Genomic DNA, 20,907 nt, shown 5'->3' with positions numbered 1-20,907 from the left:
AGCATTATCCTCAACGGGGAAAAACTAAGGGCCTTTCCTCTGAGATCAGGCACAAGACAAGGATGCCCACTCTCACCACTCCTCTTCAATATAGTACTGGAAGTACTTGCGATAGCTATTAGACAAGAAAAAGAGATTAAGGGCATCCAGATAGGAAGGGAAGAAATCAAACTCTCACTATTTGCAGACGACATGATACTATATCTAGAGAAGCCTAAAACCTCTACTAAGAAACTCTTAGAAACAATAGACTTATACAGTAAAGTTGCAGGCTACAAAATCAATACCCAAAAATCCATGGCCTTCATATATGCAAACAATGAGGCAGAGGAAAGGGACATGAAAAAAGCAATCCCATTCACAATCGTGCCCCAGAAAATCAGGTACCTCGGAATCAGCTTAACCAAGGAAGTAAAAGACCTTTACAAAGAAAACTACATAACGCTACTCCATGAAATCAAAGAGGACATGAGGAAATGGAAACATATACCCTGCTCGTGGATAGGGAGAATCAATGTTGTCAAAATGGCAATACTCCCTAAAGCATTATACAGATTCAATGCGATCCCTATAAATATACCCATGACACTCTTCAAAGAAATGGATCAAGCAATCCTAAAATTCATATGGAATAACAAACGTCCAAGGATAGCTAAAACAATTCTTGGGAAAAAGATGATGGGAGGCATCACCATCCCCAACCTCAAACTTTACTACAAAGCAGTAACAATTAAAACAGCATGGTACTGGAACAAAGGCAGAGCCGTAGACCAATGGAACAGGGTGGAATATCCCTACACACAACCCCAAATGTATGACCATCTAATCTTTGATAAGGGAGCAAGAGATGTGAAGTGGAGCAAGGAAAGCCTCTTTAACAAATGGTGCTGGCACAACTGGACAACCACATGCAAAAAAATGGGTTTAGACCTTGACCTGACACCATGCACAAAAGTCAGATCAAAATGGATTAAAGACCTCAACATTAGACCACAAACCATAAGGTACATTGAAGACAAGGTCGGCGAAACCCTCCACGATATTGAAGATAAAGGTATCTTCAAAGGTGACACGGAACTAAGCAATCTAGTAAAAACAGAGATCAACAAATGGGACTACATTAAACTAAAAAGCTTCTGCACCGCAAGAGATACATTGACCAGAATACAAAGACTATCCACAGAATGGGAAAGGATATTTACACAATACCCATCAGATAAGGGGTTGATATCAATGGTATATAAAGCACTGGTTGAACTCTACAAGAAGAAAACATCCAACCCCATCAAAAAATGGGGCGAAGAAATGAACAGAAACTTTACCAAGGAAGAAATACGAATGGCCAAAAGGCACATGAAAAAGTGCTCTGCATCACTAATAATCAGAGAGATGCAGATCAAAACAACCATGAGATACCACCTCACACCACAGAGACTAGCACACATCCAAAAGAACAAAAGCAACCGCTGTTGGAGAGGATGTGGGGAGAAAGGGACCCTTCTTCACTGCTGGTGGGAATGCCGACTGGTTCAGCCCTTCTGGAAAACAATTTGGACGACTCTCAAAAAATTAGATATTGAATTCCCATTTGACCCAGCAATACCACTGCTGGGAATATATCCCAGAGAGGCAAAAAGGTACAATCGAAACAACATCTGCACATGTATGTTCATCGCAGCACTGTTTACAATAGCCAGAATCTGGAAAAAACCTGAATGCCCCAGAACGGATGACTGGTTGAGGAAACTTTGGTACATCTATACAATGGAATACTATGCAGCTGTTAGAAAAAAGGAGGTCAAGAATTTTGTAGTTAAGTGGATGGGCATGAAAAGTTTCATGCTGAGTGAAATGAGTCAGAAAGAGAGAGACAGACATAGAAAGATTGCACTCATATATGGTATATAGAATAACAGAGTGGGAGACTAACACCCAAGAACTGTAGAAATAAGTACCAGGAGGTTGACTCCATGGCTTCGAGGCTGGCCTCACGTTCCGGGGAAAGGGCAACTCAGAGAAGCGATCACCAACTACATTGTAGTCGAAGGCCATGTGGGGGAAGGGAGTTGCGGGCTGAATGAGGGCTAGAGACTGAGCACAGCGGCCATTCAACACCTTTATTGCAAACCACAACAGCTAATTAGAGAGAGAGAACAGAAGGGAATGCCTTGCCACAGTGGCAGGGTGGGGTGGGGGGGAGATGGGATTGGGGAGGGTGGGAGGGACACTGGGTTTACGGGTGGTGGAGAATGGGCACTGGTGAAGGGATGGGTTCCCGAACTCTGTATGAGGGAAGTATAAGCACAAAAGTGTATAAATCTGTAACTGTACCCTCACGGTGATTCTTTAATTAAAAATAAATAAATTTAAAAAAATGTATAAATCTGTAACTGTACCCTCATGTTGACTCAGTAATTAAAAATAAACTATTAATAAAAAAAAAAGAAACTTTGGTACATCTACATGAAGGATATCTATTCTTACCACTACTATTCAACAGTGTGTTGAAAGATATAGCAAGAATAATTAGAGAAGGGGCCAGAGCAATAGTACAGTGGGTAGGACTTGCATGCAGCCAACCAGGGCTCAATACCTGGCATCCCTTTTGGTCCCCAAGCACCACCAGGAGTAATTCCTGGGCTCAGAGCCAGGAGTAATCCCTTAGCATCACTGTGTGTGACCCAAAATGAAATTTAAAAAACCCAAGAGTAATTAGAGAAAAAATGATGTAAAAGTATTCAAATTTTGAAAGAAGATGAGTAAAACCATCATTATTTGTAGATGACATGATAATACACATAGAAATTTCTGAAGACCCCAGTGAAAAGCTCTTAGAAATGATAAAGGAATAAAATGACAGATTAGAAAAGTAATAAACAAAAATACATTACATTTTTATAGATAAATAATAAACTATTAGAAAGAGAAACCAGGAAAGCAATCTCACTTACAATCACACACAAAAAAATGAAATAATCTGGAGTAAATTTAACTGAAGCAAAAAGACCTGTAGATTAAAACTATGAAATCTCCTTAAAAGAAATAAAATACATTACAAATAAATAGACATTCCTTGCTTGTGTATTAAAAAATTAAAATAATTAAAATAGCCACATCCACATTTGTTACCTTATTATATAGTTTGGATACAATCTTTATCGAACTCCTAAAAGCTTTCTTCCAGAAATACACAAAAATTAAGGCTTATATGGAATCATAAAAGCCATGAAAAGTTAAATCAATCTTCATCTAAAAAAGAAAAATTGAGGCATGCTAATTAGACTTCAAAATATGCTATAAATAGATTGTAATTAAAACTGTATAATATTGGGAAAAATTAGACACAGAGTTCAATGGAATAGAATTGAGATCTCAAATAAAAACATACATGTATATTAACCAGTAGTTGTTGTGGAAATGTGGAAAAAAAGCACAACCAAACAACCCTGATACACTATTTGTGAAAATGTAAATTGGTACAACCAATTTTGAAAACAATATGGAGTTGCCTGAAGAAGTTAAAGATAGAATTACTGTAATATTCCAATAATTCTACTTCTGTGTGTATATCCAAAGAATATGGAAACATTAACTAGAAAAGTTATATCACTAAATGTCTATTGCAGAATTATTTTTAATAGCTAAGATAGGAAAATTACTGAAGGGTAGTATATGAAATACACACAATGGAATGCTATTATAATAGAAGTACAAACATCTGCATTTTTTAATTGAATCACCGTGAAGACACAGTTACAAAACTTCCATGTTTGAGTTTCAGTCGTACAATGATCGAACCCACATCCCTCCATCAGTGCACATCCTCCACCACCAATGTCCCCAGTATACCCCCCTTTCCAAGCCTCCTCTGCTTGTATGGCAGACAATTTCCCCCATACTCTCTCTTTCTCCTTTTGGGAATTATGATTTGCAATATAAATACTGAGAGACTGTCATGTTTGGTTCTGTATCTACTTTTAGCACACATCTCCAACCCCGAACAATTCCTCCAACTGTCATTGACTTAGTGATTCTCTATTTCAGCTGCCTTCTCTCCAGCTCATGAGACAGGCTTCCAACTATGGAGCAATATTCTTGGCCCTTGTGTCTACTGTTCTTGGATGTCAGTCTCATACTATGCTACTTTATATTCCACAAATGAGTGCAGTCCTTCTATGTCTTTCCCCTCTCTTTCTGACTCATTTCACATAGCATTATACTCTCCATGACCATCCACTCATAAGCAAATTTCATGACTTCATCTCTCCTAAAAAGCTGCATAATATTCCATTGTGTAACATGTGCATTTTTTAAAGGAAAAGAATGTAGGTAATTTATTATACAATGTAAAATAACTTATAAGAAAAAAATACGAGTATTAGTTGATGATACTTGCATATACAATATGAAGAATAAGATTGATGAAACAAGAAAAACACTAACTAGTGGTTACTAATGGGAAAAGGATAAAGAGGAGCCAGAGAGATAGTGCAAGGGATAGAGAGTTTAGTTTGAACATGACTGACCCAGGTTCAATCCATGGCACCCCATATGGTCCTCTGAGCATCATCAGGAGTGACCCCTGAGTGCAGAGGCAGGAATAGGCTTTGAGCACCAGTGGTGTGTACCCCCAACAAAATAACTGCTTCCAAAAAGCAGGAGGTAGATCTGGGAGAAAGGGTAGAGTTTAAATTAAAGTTTTGGGGCATAACTTCTCTAAAAGTATAATTTTTAGAGAAGAAGATTTACTAGCTCTGTTTATAAGCAAAAATAAATTTGTAGCAAAAACACCAATAGTACAAAATTGGTGGTATCCAAAAATACTTTCTGACTGAAAGTAACCATTTCCATGAGATATGCTATGTATATTAAAAAGAATACTTTTGTGTATCAGAAAGTAAGGTATCAAGGACTAATGGACTCATGTTACATGAAATACTTGGCAACATGAAGGAATCCCTCTGGACAAAGGTAATGCATCATAAAATGACTAGAAATACACACACTGTAAAATAATTTTAACTATAGTAAAAACAAACAGGAAAACTAGTAATAAAACAACACAAAACACAAATCACTGGAAACCATTGCAGGTAAGTAAGACATAAACCTTTAAATATTGACAAGTAAAGGAAAATACACAAACATTTATCTTGTTTGTTTTTTTTTTTTTGCTTTTTCGGTCACACCCGGCGATGCTCAGGGGTTACTCCTGGCTTTGCACTCAGGAATTACTCCTGGCGGTGCTTGGGGGACCATATGTGATGCCGGGGATCGAACCCGGGTCGGCCGTGTGCAAGGCAAACGTCCTACCCGCTGTGCTATCGCTCTGGCCCCACAAACATTTATCTTGATACTCATGTTCAGATATAGTGTATCCAGTTGAAGGGAACTTATTTATAGAAACTCATATAAAAAGATAGAAATAGCAGCTAATTGTTGTAGAGTATACAATGAATGATTTGACTCAGACAAAGGCCATTGAACAAGTAACCCACTGGATGACAGTGGGATGAAACTTTATGATAGAAGGGTAGAGACTGTCATTCTAGTATACCACACATAAGAGTAATTGATGGTTCACTCAAAGTTGTTCACAATAAGCAACTCCTATCCTCCTTTGTGTGATGGTAGAATTGCCCCATTGAGAGGCAATAATGTTGAAACAGGTGGTCTTGTGACTTGCTCTGATCAACAGAATGAGTTGCAGGTCATACTAGGAAGTTTCCAATGCTGGGTTTGCAGAAACCAGAAGTTCCTGTCTGTCTTAGTCTCTTAGAATAAGATCTTTTCTAAGTCAGAGGAGTCATAAGGATGGCCAGAGTCCATCATGTCATAAGGAAACCCAGGCAAGCCATGCTAAAAGACAGGCCACTTGAAGGACAGCTGAGAAACTGGGTCTATTAACTAGCCCACCCACAAAGTAGTTCTACATGGAACAATGGATGTTCCCAGTAAATATCACCTGGGGGAAAAATTCCCAGTGCGCCTCTGGCACTGCAGCCTGCTATGGAGTGTGTGTGTGTGTGTGTGTGTGTGTGTGTGTGTGTGTGTGTGTGTGTGTGTGGTAGAGAGAGAGAAAGAGAGCAAGAGAGAGGAAGGAGTGACAGAGACAGAGAGAGATTAGTTTAAGCCATTAGGTTTTGAAGTAGTTGATAATATAGTAGTGATAACATCATTAGAAAATCATTATTGTTGTAAGCTATAATAAAGTATTTAATTCAGGCATGGATTATCAAAGAGGAAATCAATAAATGAATGTTCCTTAGATATTTTTCATTAGAAAGAGCAGTTTTCATTAGAAACTGCTAAGGATAATAATGATATGACACGAGCAGACAAATGATCTTTATTGATATCACACAAGAGATAGTACATAACTTTTGAAATGTGCTTGTGAAAAACAGGAATGTATGAGTGGTTCAAAACTAAACCTGAATCTAATAGATTTTTTTGAGTAAACTCCCAGTTTACAGAGAATTCAGAACTAGGCCTACAGATTTATGCAATTGATAAGAAAAAAGTACAAATACAGAAATAAAGTTCTATAGAGGGTCTATCTGACTAATCTTCAAAGATCCAACAAACTAGGAAAAGGATAGGCAAAAATTTTGACTAAGGAACTGTCAGATACTTTTTTCTGAGAAAAATATGAACATTCTTGGATTCATACAGGTAAAAGACAACCAAAACACTTAAGAAAATTTGAATATGGATTGGGTACTACATAGCATCAAGGGATTATTTTTAATTTTTGGGGGGGGATGATAAATGGCATGATAAGAAAATTTTTTTAAAGTATGCTACAAATGAAGAAGTGAAATGACATGATGGTTGTAATTTATTTTAAAATTCTTTATCCACTTAAAAAGAACAAAAAAGAAAAAGAAAAATATAAAGCAAGTTTTGATAGTTGAGCTCGGTGAGGAAATAGAGGGACTTGAAATAATGAAAAATATCTACTTTTACTTATGCGTAAATATTATCAGAATAAAATTTACACAATAAAATCAACAGAATAAAATTCATGTGGTGTTCATACTTTGGTCTGGAGTGATAGCACTGAGGGTAGGGCATTTGACTTGCATGCTGCTGACCCGGGTCTGATTCCTCCGTCCTTCTCAGAGAGCCCGGCAAGGTACTGGCAGAGCCAGTAACAACAGTCAAAACTTGTCAAAACTTGTTGTTACTGTTGTCAAAAATAGTAACAACAAATCTCGCAATGGAGACATTACTGGTGCCCGCTTGAGCAAATCCATGAACAATGGGATGACAGAGATACAGTGCTGCAGCTCATACTTCAGCTTAAGTTATGTGTAGTATATATTATAATTTGTAAGTATACCCTTAAATTGTTAGTGAAATCACATAATGCTTGTTTTCTACTATTTTCATAAGCCTGGTTTCTCAGAAGTTTTGATACCATTTATATTCTGGTTAAAAGTTAAAGCTTCTATAACCTTACTATCAACACACACTCTCCTCGTACTTGGTTCTTATATGTTCTTAGTTTTCAATATTATGTCATTTAACAATTTAGTAAATTATGACTGTATTTCATTGGTAGTGTATGAAGGAAGAAATTAAATTCAAACATGACAATGTTTGACAGCTTATATAGTCATACTTTTTACTACTTCTAGTCACTGCGTAATGACACAATAAGAGTGGCTCTAGGGCCACATGCTGGATTAGAATCCTGATTCTACTGCCATTAGTTATGCGACCCATGGCAGTTTCTTCCTTCTGTGTGTCTGTCATGATTCGTAAAATAAAGATAAAACTGACTGTTGTTGCTATTTGCAGAACAGAGTTTATAGTAGGCAATATATAGTGGCTTTTATAGCTGAAAGCTGTACTTTAATAGATGAATGAATAAGCAAATGTGTTATGTACATTAATATGTATATTAAATATTCAGCCTTAAAGGTGGAAGAAATTCTTTTTATGTTGAGAGAAATTCTCACTGTTGGTGCTCGTGGGGATACTTTAGCTCTGTGCTTAGGGATCTCTTTCAGCAGTGTGCACTGGGGTCGGCCACGTGCAAAGCAAGTGCCCTAACCATTGTACTATCTCTCTGGCCCCAAAGGAAACAAATCAATGTTGTAACATGGATAAACTTTGAAGACATTATACTTAGTGAAGCAAGACTGTTACAAAAAGGCTAATACTGTGTGATTATGCTTACTTTGGGTTACCTAGAGTAGTAAAATTCATAAAGACAGAGAGTAGAGTGATGTTAGGAGTTGAGGAGCAGGTAAATCAGGAACTGGTTGGTGTTCAATGAACAGAGTTTTTGCTTGATAGGATAAAATATATTCTGTAAGTTGTGGTGATGGTGATCAAACTGAAGAGAAAACTTTAAAATAGTTAAAGTGGCACATTTTATGTTATGTTATATTTTGCCTCCATTGAAGAAAATCAAAACTTTTTTTTTTTTTTTTTGCTTTTTGGGTCACATTCGATGTGTGTGGGCTGGAGCGATAACACAGCGGTTGGGCTTTAGCCTTTCATGTGGCCAACCCGTGTTCGATTCCTCCGCCCCCCTCGGAGAGTTCGGCAAGCTACTGAGACTATGAGCCCACACGGCAGAGCCTGGCAAGCTACCCATGCATATTGGATATGCCAAAAACAGTAACAATAAGTCTCTCAATGAGAGACATTACTGGTGCCCGCTCGAACAAATCGATGAGCAATGGGATGACAGTGGGTCACACCCGATGATGCACAGAGGTCACTCCTGGCTCTGCACTCAGGAATTACCCCTAGCGGTGCTCAGGGGACCATATGGGATGCTGGGAATCAAACCCGGGTTGGCCGCGTGCAAGATAAACGCCCTACCCACTGAGAAAATCAAAACTTTTAAAAGGTCTGGTAACTGTTATAAGTCTGTTTAAAAAATCATTTGAAGTCACAGAGTAAAATTAGTGGTCACGTGACTCCATCTCCTCTTAGGCCAAAGAGCTATAATAAGAGTTAAGACACTTACTTGCCTTGTACACAATCAATGCTGGTTTGTTCCCTGGTACCACACACAGTCTCCCAACTACCACCAGAAGTGAACCCTTGAGCACAGAGTCAGGAGTAAGCCCTGAGCACTGCCAGGTAGGACACCCAAACAAATATATAAACAAATTAAGAACTCCTTTCTTAGTAAAGCATTTTATCTTCTCTATCCTCCAACCCTGCCTTGCAAAGCCCTTTTATTTAACTTATAATTCCCATACCTCTACAACAAGTATCAGCATCCTTAGTCTTCGGGCTAAGACTCTCTGCTTTCACACTTTAGTGACAGCTGTAATTCAAGGTGCCTGGGTAAAGCAGTTGTTATGGAGGATTGAAGAAGAGGCTGTTACACAAAGGATTGCATGAGGTATGTATGGTGGAATCTTTTGAAAAAACTTTCAATCCAGGTTTAGATTTTAGGGGAAAAAAATGGTCATAGAATTTAAAGCTATGGGAATGGGGAAAAGTTACAGATTTTCCTTGATGCAAACCTGGATGTGGAACCCCTGGATAAGAGTTTATTCAAGATTGCTCCAAAGACAGAGTGAGCTCAGCCTCCCAGCGTTACACTGTCTTCTTACATCATGGCTTGTCACTGTGTGCCTATGTTTCCTGGCATCAAATATGCTTACATGTCTTTCAAGATAATTGTTGGCCACGAAAGCAAATATTTTCTGGGTTATTAGCTGAATGAAAGTTAAACAAAACATGACCTTCTCGGGCTGAGTCCTCGCCTAGGATGTGAATTGAAGGAACATAAGCTCCATGTGGAAATCTGGATAAGTTGGGCGTGAGCCTGAATGTACTTTCCCTATGTTGCTAATATTCAAGAAAAACAATGATGTGTGCAGAACTCAATGAGATTAGAATAAAACCCAGAATAAATAAGGTTTGGATATCATCCTTTCCTGACTCATGTCTTGCATGTTTTAAATTCTCTTGGCCTCATAACACACTCCAGCTAATTATGGCTGAAGTTCAAATGGCTTGGGGGTTGAGTACACAGAGCATTCCAAGACATGAAAACCTAGCTTAATTTCTCTACGTTGGCAAAGACAAAGTCCTACAAAAGGGCCAAAAACATTGGGGAGGTAGTGAAGTAGTTTGTTGCCAAATACAGGGGAGCAGAAAAGAGAAATAGAAATCAATCATCCATCATTGTGCTGTTAGAACTTCTAGAGGTCTTTGTTCTTTTTTAGTTTACCCATTTATTGTAACAGCTGGAAGGATGAGCTAAGCTGGTTTAGAGATACTTTGTAGTATTAACATTTTTGGTGACGGTTCAACTATTGGAATTTCCAGAAGGTAGAGAGACAAAAATCATAACTAGAAATCTGAGAATTCTATGACATATAAGGAAGAAATATGTCATCTTTTTTTTTTCTTTTTGGGTCACACCTGGCAATACACAGGGGTTACTCCTGGCTCTGCACTCAAGAATCACCCCTGGCGTGCTCGGAGGAACATATGGGATGCTGGAAATCGAACCCGGGTCCGCTGCATGCAAGGCAAACGCCCTACCCACTGTACTATTGCTTCAGCCCCGAAATATGTAATCTTTCATTCTTTGATCTTACATATATTTATGTTATCAGTTGTTGGTTTTGAAAACTAAAGAATAATGCTAAGCAAAGAACAAATGGGAAGGTGGTTGCACAGATCTTGCACTTTGGAGAGGTCCTCTGAGGGCAGGGAAAGAGAACCCTCCATTCACATGGAGATGTGGGCCCAGGGCAATAATACATTATTGGGCATTTGCCTTGCATGTGGCCAACCTGGGTTTGATCCTTGGCATCCCATTTGGCCCCCTGAGCACTGCCAACAGTAATTCCTGAATGCAGAGACAGGTAAAACCTCTGAGTATTATCGAGTGTGACTCAAAGTGTCAAAAAGCATAAATAAATAAATAAATAAATAAAACCCAAGCCAAACCAAAAACCCACTCACAGGGAGATCCAGTGCTTAGAATCCTCAACTCTTTCAGAGTTTAAAAAATGTTTTCAAGCACCCACATAACTGTTAGGATCTCGATATTAGGGCCAATGTATACCAAAAAGGACTCTCTCCAAGTTCCCTTAGAATAGTCTATACAAGCAGCAGACTTATATGCAACCAAGAAGGCCTCTTGGGGCTTTTGAAGTTGGTGGTCCCCCACATGTGGCTTATGTGAGGCAGGGAGGAGAAAAAAATGTTTTCATTTTTTCTTAAATAAAGAAATGTCTTTCATTTCTCTTATTTTTTATATTATATATGAACAATTTAGTATAGAATATTAAGATATTAGTCTTTATGCTGACAGTTATAAATGCAAGTGTTAATTTTAGGTCTATGGAAACAAATGAAATTTGAAGTATTTCAAACCCATGAAAAATGAGGTTCTATATGAAACTACTGGCACATGGTTGGTTACATGTGGTCCTTCTCCAAGGCCTCTGTTGACAGCTGGGTATTGGAAACTATCCTGGTAAGTTGGGCAATACTCCTTGATCTTTTGTTTTTGCATTTATTTCATTTATATTTTGGTTTGGGGCCATCCTAGTCAGGTTTGGGGCTTACTCCTGACTCTAAGCTCAGGGATAATTCCTTGCTTTCACTATATAGCTTATAAACTTTGAGAAAAGTTTTAAATCATAATAAGTTTTAAAACACGATATTACTATATATTTACTTATTAAACAAACATTTATTGAATAAGTTTCACTTCTAAAGACACTGAATTCAAGGTACAGGAATAGAGAAAGTCTTCACATTTTGGGAATTTTAACAGCACTTTTAACAACACTTAATATTTTTATGTAGCAATGTGACTTTTTTGCTTGGAAAATTTAAATGTTAGAAGCACATTTCTCTGCAAACTAAGAGACAGTTTTTGATGAGACTTAAGGCATTTTGTCTTGAATTCATATTATCAACTTGATATCTCTGCTGTGTTAGGAGATACTCATGAGACAGCTGAAAAGGATAATATTAAAATAGATTAGGTGATTGTATACAGAGTCTATAAAAAGCTATAATCCAAAGGCCTAGAAAGTTTATTTCTATAACTACTAAAATGTAAATGGACATTCAAATGTAGCATTCATATTTTTAGCCAAACATGGCTTTTATCACATACAAACAAATAAGCAATCCGAGATTGTTAAAGAAGTTGTTAGGAGTATGAAATGACTAATTAAAATAAGAAATACCGGTCTTATTACCCTGCAGTGGTCTGAAACTGAATTGAATACTGTTTGATTTAGGAATTATAGCAATTCATATCCTAAGGGCTCTGGAGTCTTCATCAACCATGGAAAAGATGGTATATTAAGTCTGGAGACCATACTCAGAGATGCTAAGCTAAGGAACATTCTAAACCAACAGAAATTCCTAAAGAGGAAATAAAGCTCCTCTTTCTATATTCTATTTTTGCTCTTTTAGTTTTGTTTAAACTTTATTCAATAGCAAACATTCTAGTGAGCTTCTCAATTTCTTTTTATGAACTGATAGCAAATTCTTCTTTTTCTCCTCTTCCTCCTCCTCTTCCTTCTTCTTTTTTAAATTGAGAAATCACTTATTAAATAGGTATTTTTTTTTGTTCTTCATTATGGGACTTTTGTGAACTTGAAAATGGACAAGGTGACTAGAAACTTTTCAAACTTGAGAAAAGTATAGTAAAACAAGCTCAAACCCACAATGTATGAGGAAGAAAAAGAGGTGACTAGGAATAGTCTTAATATGAAATCATTAAAAAAAAGTGAAAGGTATTTTGTCTTCAAATCAAAGAATTATATTTGTGTCTTTCCACTTCTCACTCTCATGGAAACTTAAATATCTAATTAAATTTTTAAAAATGGAATCACTGCAAGATAGACCCTTACAATGTTGTTCAGGATTAGGTTTCAGTCATACCGTGTTTCAGCACCCATCCTTTCTTTCACCAGTGTACATTTTCCAGCACCAGTGACCCCATTTTGATTTTACAAAATTACATTGCATTGATAAAAAATATTTTGAAATTATTTTGGTGGCTTTGTATTAGCGCTGAATTAAATTATCCATAGATATTATATAATATTGAGCAAGATAAAAATCAAGAAAAGTATAGTTTAATACAAATTTGCACAATCAACACTCAGACACCTTTTCCTTTGTAAGTTACTTCCTCCTTTCTCTATTACTACTCTTCTTTGTTTCCCTTAATACCCTTCTCTTTTCCCCTTTCTTCCCTTATACTAATTAATACAAATAAAATAATTTTTTTGTAAAGCCCTTCTATTATCTTGAGGAATTGTCATTCTGTTTCTTATTTTAGTGCCCACTTAACCAAAAGCATTAAGAAACTGATGCTTTTGGTTAAATGGGCACTAAAATATTTCTTACCTATTAAATTTTCTCATGGACTGAAAATCTAGGCATGTATTCTCAGCGTAGTTCCCACATATCAATAGTTTGCTCCATCTATAGACATGCTAATAACTGATCAATAATAGAAAAAATAAAATTAGTCTATTAAAAGATATTTGTGTCTCCCTTCAAGTCAACTGGAAGATTATAGGAAATGCTTTTTTACTTGCACTTGACTTTAGATTTGTTTTAATCAATCAAATCAGTCTATTTAATATCTGTTAAGTGCCCAGGACTTAACACAAAATGAAAGGAAAATATATTACATGCAGGAACTATTACTACCTTGCTACAAAAAATGAATATAGTGTCATTGAAAGCTATTAACTCAGTAGGGAAGGAGCAAAGCAAGCACCCTACTCACTGTACTATCTCTCTGGCCTTGTATTGGTAGTGCTGCATGTGTTTGTCCCTTAGGTCCTTTACTCACTAACTGAGCAACTCCGGCAAATTACTGACTCTCTCTGTACTTCAGCAAGATGGGATCGGTGCTGGGATTCACCCCAAATTGCAGAATAGCATGCACAAAAGTACCTAAAAGCAATTTCTTGCATATAACAAATGCCAACGTTATAATAACATTATTATTATCATCCTTATTGTAGTAGTTGTTATCATTATTCAAACAGATATCATCATCATCATCATCATCACCATCATAATCATCATCACCATCCCGTTGATTGTTGAATTTCTCGAGCGGTCTTAGTAACGTCTCCATTCATCCTAGCCCTGAGATTTTAGAAGCCTCTCTTTACTCGTCCTTCTCAAGGATGCCACATTGAAGACTCTTTCAGGGTCAGGGGAATAAGACTCAACATTGTTACTGGTTTTGGCATATAAATATACCATGGGGAGTTTGCAAGACTCTCCCATGTGGGCAGGAAACTCTCGGTAGCTTGCCAGGTTCTCTCAGAGGGAAAAGTAGACTATAAGATGTCATTTTCAGGAGCTTGGTTTTAAGTCTCAGGAGGCTGGCTATTGGTGGAATTACACAGTGCTGGGGCAGTACCTGAGTGTGACCACCTAGCTGCTGGAAAATGGGAAATCTAGGCATAAGAGGCCCAGTCCCGTCCCGAGCAGGCTTGGAAATCTCAGCCCCGGGTCTCACACACCTGGGTTCCTCTGCCGGTATCTTCATGTGTGAGGCTCATCCGAACATGTGGAGAGGGGCCTTCAGCATGGCTATGGCTAGGTTCCGGAGGTCTTTGGCTGCGGGAGCTCTGCTGGGGAGGGGAGGGAAACTGGAGCCCATCCCCTCCGAAGGACCCCGGGGAAGACAGCCAGGCGCTCGGCAAGAGACTCTCTTCAAACAGGTATAGATAAATATATCTTAATGAATATAGTCAACTTCAGTCTCATATGGGTGCTATCTTTTCAGTAAAGAAAATATTTTATTTATGGAAAAATAATATGGACTAAATGTTTACTAGAAAATGATTGTTAAAATAAGATCTTTAGCAGACAACAGATATCAGGCCGTGGTTATGCATGACTTCTATTGTATTAATAATACAATTGGGGGGATTCCATGGCGCCAGGGACAGTCCCTGGGTGTGACCACCTAGCTACTGGAAAATGGGGAATCTGGGCAGAAGAGGCTCAGTCCCGGTCCGAACAAGCTTGGAGATCTCAGCCCTGGGTTCCCACACACCTGGATTCCTCTGCCGGTATCTTTATGCGTGAGGCTCGTCCGAACGTGTGGAGAGGGGCCTTGAGCACGGCTGTGACTAGGCCCCCTGAGGTCTTTGGCTGTAGGAGCTCTGCTGGGGCGGGGAAGAAAACGAGCACACCCCCTCCAAGGGGCCCCAGGGAAGACAGCCAGGCACAAGGGCAAGAGACTCTCTGCCATAAAATACTTATCAAAGTATAAAATACTCATTTTGCATGTGCAAATCTAACATATATAATATTTCTCTCTATGATTTGTTGCCTACTGTCTGAACTCCATCAAATATGGTGTGGTAATTATGGAAAATGGGTAGGAAGTGTTTTATAATGTGCCCCATGGTCTGAAAAGCGACCTAGAGCATGGCAGCAGTTGGGTAGTGGAGGTCCGCTGCCTGGGCTGGGTCCCTTGGGGCAGGGAGGGTTCCCACCCACCCCCTCTCTGGGGCGCCCAGAGTGAAAACAGCCTGGCACAGAGTTTATGTAATAAAAGTATATAAACTTAAAATGATATAAAATATAAACTATTTTTATGTTTGATTACATAAATTATACTTTATTATTATAGAGCATACAAATAGTTACACTCTTGTGAGACAATTTTTTCTTAATGAATATCGTTTTTAAAAAATAGAAATTTATTAAAAGACCACATAGGTCCTCACCAAAGAAGATGCCAAAGATGATAGAAGGATAAAATGATGAAATAAGAGAAAATAGATTGTTTCAATATGCATGTCCTTGATGCATCATGAGGACTGCAGGACACAAGTTATCAATACACAGTCAGTGAAATAATATAGCAGGTAAGGTGCTTGCTTTTCACCTGGCCTACCAGGATTTTATTTCTGGCACTATATATAGTCCTAGAGCACCTCCAGGAGTGACCCCTGTGCAAAGAGTCTGAAGCAAGCTCTGAGCTTGATCAGAGAGTCTCTTGCCCTCACACCTGTCTGTCTTCCCTGGGGCCCCTCGGTGGGGATGGGCTCCAGCTTCCCTCCCTGCCCCAAGCAGAACTCCTGGCAGCCGAAGATCTCCGGAACCTATCCATAGCCATGCTCAAGGCCCCTCTCCACAGATTTGGAGAAGTCTCAAGCATGAAGGTACCGGCAGAGGAACCCAGGTATGTGTAATCCCATCAACAGCCAACATCCAGAGACTTAAAAGCAAGCTCCCAGAAGCGACATCTTATAACCTACTTCTCCCTCTGGCAGAACGTAGCAAGCTACCGAGAGTTTCCTGCCCACATGGGAGAGCCTGGCAAACTCCCCATGGTGTATTCATATGCCAAAGCCAGTAATAAGCTGGGTCTCATTACCCTGACCCTGAAAGAGCCTCCAATGCGGCATCGTTGGGAAGGCCAAGTAGAGAGAGGCTTCTAAAAGCTCAGGGATAGGGCGAATGGAGAGGTTACTGAGCCCTCTCAAGAAATTCAACGATCAACAGGATTTCGTGACTTGTGTGACTCATTGTTGATCTAAGATTTTTTACTGAACCTTTGGACCCTGCTGCGGAGCGAGCATGATGGAAGAGCCCAAGGAAGCGCCCTTGGACACCAAGCAGCCCACTGAACTAATTCCGGCACGGGATCGGAGAACCCACGGCCGGCTGAAACAGTGGGAACCGGGCATCCCCCAATTCTTTTAACCTCTCTCTCTCAACTCCTTCCTCCTGAGCACAGCGCAGGGTCCGAGGCTTTCTGAGCGCAAAATGGAGACACCGAGCCTCTCTCTAGGTTTCTCCATCTTATGAGCACCATAAGGGGGTGAAAGTTTGTAGTGATGTTATTTCTGGTTGTACTTTCCCTGGACTTTATACAGAAACCCAAAACCGCGCGGCCGCGGCAGCGGCCCCGCGACCTAATGTCATCTTAGCATCAGCAATATGTAATGGTTCCTTTTTGATGGGTCGGACTTTTGTGGGAGATCCTAACAAGAATAGTGGGTCTGTTGCTGAAATATTGAAGGCAATCAAAGTGGTGGCCATCTCTCTAGACTGAACTAGGCTATATCCCCACGCCGGCTGAGAAGAGGTTTTCTTCTTTCTCAGGAGGAAACGTGGCGTGGCGTCGACTGTGGTGTGATGTCCATTAAGCAAACGGGCCTGGTGGCGTGGGAATGGGATATAAGGGGAAAAATTATGTACATGGAACAGTGGGACGCTGGTGGAGTCTCGAGCCGGAGCCAATGCCAGCGCAAGACCTTCGGTTCCAGAAACTGCTTGCAGACACTCTGCTAGACTATCAACTAAGCCAGAGCCCCACGCCTGCTGATGACGGGAAGTGACCATCCTTTTCGTTTTTTTTTTCCCTTGTCAGGCAGCGTGGCGATTACTGAACAGGCGTGAACTCGGTGGCGCGGGGCAAGGGGGAAAAAGAAAAGTTATGTAACAAACAGCGGGACTTAATATCTCTATATTCTTAGCAGTGGAGAACTATCAAATGCCTCCTTGACAATAGGACTGTCTTTTTCTTTTTTGGGGGAAACCCCAACAACGGTAGTGAGTTGTGTGTTGAAACATGGAATGTAATCGAGATAAGGCGTAAACAAAGTGAAACTTATCACTTACAAGGGTGGGGACTGGGGAGGTGGGAGGGGGCGGCAGGTATACTGGGGGGGTTGGTGATGGAAGATGGGCACTGGTGAAGGGAAGGGTGTTTGAGTATTGTATAACTGACATAATCCTGAGAACTATGTAACCCTCCACGTGGTGATTCAATAAAATTAAAAAAAAAAAAGTTGAGGAATAATTGAAAAAAAAAAAAGATTTTTTACTCAACTCAATAAGACCTGAGTATACCTTTTTAAAAAGTCACCTCATATTTGTGATCCAGTATTTCCCCCACACTCAACTTATACATTTGGATTCAGTGAAGAGGACACTCTCGGATGAAGCCTGGAGATCATGTGGCTGCAGGAGCTCAGCTAAGGAAACGTTCAGGATGACTTACCATGACCAATTGTTTATTCTTCCTAGTATGTTTATATCAAATTGTTGAGATTAAAGGATTGGCTTAGTCACACCTAAAACAAGCATCTTCTTCAAGATTATTGAATTCTAAGGTTGGTATTATTAACTCCCATAGCCTTTTGGAAAAGGAGTTTCTTAGGATTTGGTTGTCAGATACCTGATGGAGACAATAGAGTAACGAAAGACTCTGAAGTCAACTGCACTCATCATTAGTAAAATATCTTTTCTTTTCTGTATTTCTGTTTGTTAATTTAAATTACATTTTGAAATCGATTTTGATTAAATTCAATTCTTTTATTGAAAACTCAGGGTATACAGTGGTATATTAATTGGTTCATGCGTATAAGACTACTACATTGCCAGAGTGCTCTTTGGCAATACCAGTGTATCACTCAACCAGTAAGAAAATCTTCAGAATCCCTATTAATTCCTACACCTAACATAAGCTCTGTCTTTATTTGCCTTTCTAAGATTGGTACATTGGTGAGGAAATAACGTTTTGTTATTTAATGTGTTACATAAATGCTGAAATTTTGTCTCTTAAAACTATTTGCACTCTATAAAGTCATTTATGCATATAAATCACTTAAAATTTAGCATAAATCACAGCTTATCATAAAATTAAAATTACATTGTCCAACCTGATTTGACATACTGATAGTGTTAATTTAAGACTACTTTTTAGAGCACCAAAGTCTATAGAGTCAATGCTTACAATTTTAAGTATTCCAAAGTTTAGAGAAACATGTTCTAAACTCATTATTTCCAGTGTTTTTCAGTAAAATAACATAAAACTCATGCTGACAATAATTTAAATTCTTTTCTCCATAGTTTTAGGATAAACCAGCCATCAGATAATTTAGAAATTCTCCATAAACTTACCAAGGCTAGTACCCAAAGACTGAAAGTTGATCTGCCCCTGTAAACGAACCACATGTTGAAAAAGTAAACAGATATCCAAGTGGTGAACACATGCTTAGAATTTTTCACTTGTGTTTTTGAATGCAAACACCGAGAAAGTAGAAAAATCAGAAAAAAAAGTATACTTAATACTTTAAGTATAAAACTTGATGTTGAGGTATAAATACTGTGCCAGAAAAGCTGACAAAATGGTATTAATAGAGCCCTATATTTTTCAAGATATCTGTCCTCTGTAATCTTAGCAGTTTGAGTGGGTGTGTGGGTGAAAACTAGCTCAATAACAATTCTGTCAAGCATGGAAAGGAAAAAACCAATTTTATGGTAACTGTCTGGTAATTAGTGAATTAAAACCTAAATTGGAACATGTAGACACAGAAGCACATTTAAAAGACTTTTAGCTTTTGAGAAAGAAAACCCATTGTAATAAAAAGTCAAACAATCTCCTCAATTGACAGCAAGAATTCCTCTCAGTTTTCTATGTGTGAATGCAATCACAGCACATCAAATGATATGACTAGTTAATAAAAACAAATTCATCTGAAACTGCATATTATTTAAGCAATCCAAATTAACAGCAGTCATCTAGATCTGAGTTTGGTGGTTCCCAAAGCAGTGGAGCCCGTGACTAGGCTAACTGTTCTTGTCTGTCTGGGTGCCAGCTGGACCACGACCAGTTACATCAATGACCTACCTTCAGGAGTAGCCTGGATACTCCATACTCCAACGTAAAGTCTATGATTTCTGGTATGGTCAATATTCAGAGAACCCTAGTGGTTAGAACTTCTTTGAACTCTCTTATATCTACCCCATAAACCCATCGCTGTATCACTCTATCACTGTCGTCCTGTTGCTCATTGATTTGCTCAAGCGGGCACCAGTAGCGTCTCCATTGTGAGACTTTTGTTGTTACTGTTTTTGGCACATGGGTAGCTTGCCAGGCTCTCGGAGAGGGATGGAGGAATCAAACCTGGGTCGGCAGCCTGCAAGGCAAATGCCCTACCCGCTGTGCTATTGCTCCGGCCCACAGAGCACCAAATACAAACACATAGCCCATTCTCTAAATGTTCCTTCATCAAAGATGTGACTTGTCTTAAGGCAAAGGTTTGTCTATAATTTTGACCTCAAAATACAGAGTGTACAATGCTACATGCTGATTATTGTTGTGGAAATCATCTAATTATCTTATTTGTACTGACTGCATAAGGAAGCTGCCAGAAATGTGGTTTTTGTTTATTGGTACAGGGTCTTGTTGGAATTAAATTACCTAAGAATGTGTTTATTGTAATTAAAATAGGTATAATGTTTATATTAACATTTTAAAGTTTGGTTACTCTGGAAGCATCAGCTTACACAAGTGTAAATAGGCGATAATGAATATAACGAAGTATTCCATACCGAAAGTGCCATTTTCAAGGAGAGTGTTAGTGTGATTTAATAGTCTCCCTAATTCCAGCTGCAGAAGAACATAATATATTCGTGTTAATTTTTAGTTCCTGTATGCCTTATAGAGTAGGTTAAAAAAGTTGCTCCATGAGAATTTCCAGGTTGAAATCTTGATGAATACATTACCTACAGGCTACTTAAGATCTGATTGTGAAGAAATAAGATTCGGACATGGTTGTGGGAAAAAAAAAAACAGTACTAAGTATTTAGATCTAAATATTTTGCCAGAAATTTTAATTGAAGTCATACTGGTTTAGAAGAAGAGTATTCTTGATACTGTGAAACATCTTCTCGCCATGCTGGGGCCCTTTGTAATTGCCTTTTGTGCCCCTGTTAATCCAGCCCAGTGTCCACAGTATCTACTTCTCTCTCTTCTCAGGGGCTTTGTTATCCCCTAATACAATGCAGGAATACTTCATCTTCTGCTTCTTGTTCATTTTAGGACCATCTTGAATGTTGTACTGTGGCCTAGGAGAATCCTTCAGTTCCCCACTCTTATCAAGTCCACAATCA

This window comes from Sorex araneus, chromosome X (assembly GCF_027595985.1).
Source record: "Sorex araneus isolate mSorAra2 chromosome X, mSorAra2.pri, whole genome shotgun sequence".
NCBI lineage: Eukaryota > Metazoa > Chordata > Mammalia > Eulipotyphla > Soricidae > Sorex > Sorex araneus.
Note: the sequence above shows the minus strand (reverse complement) of the source record.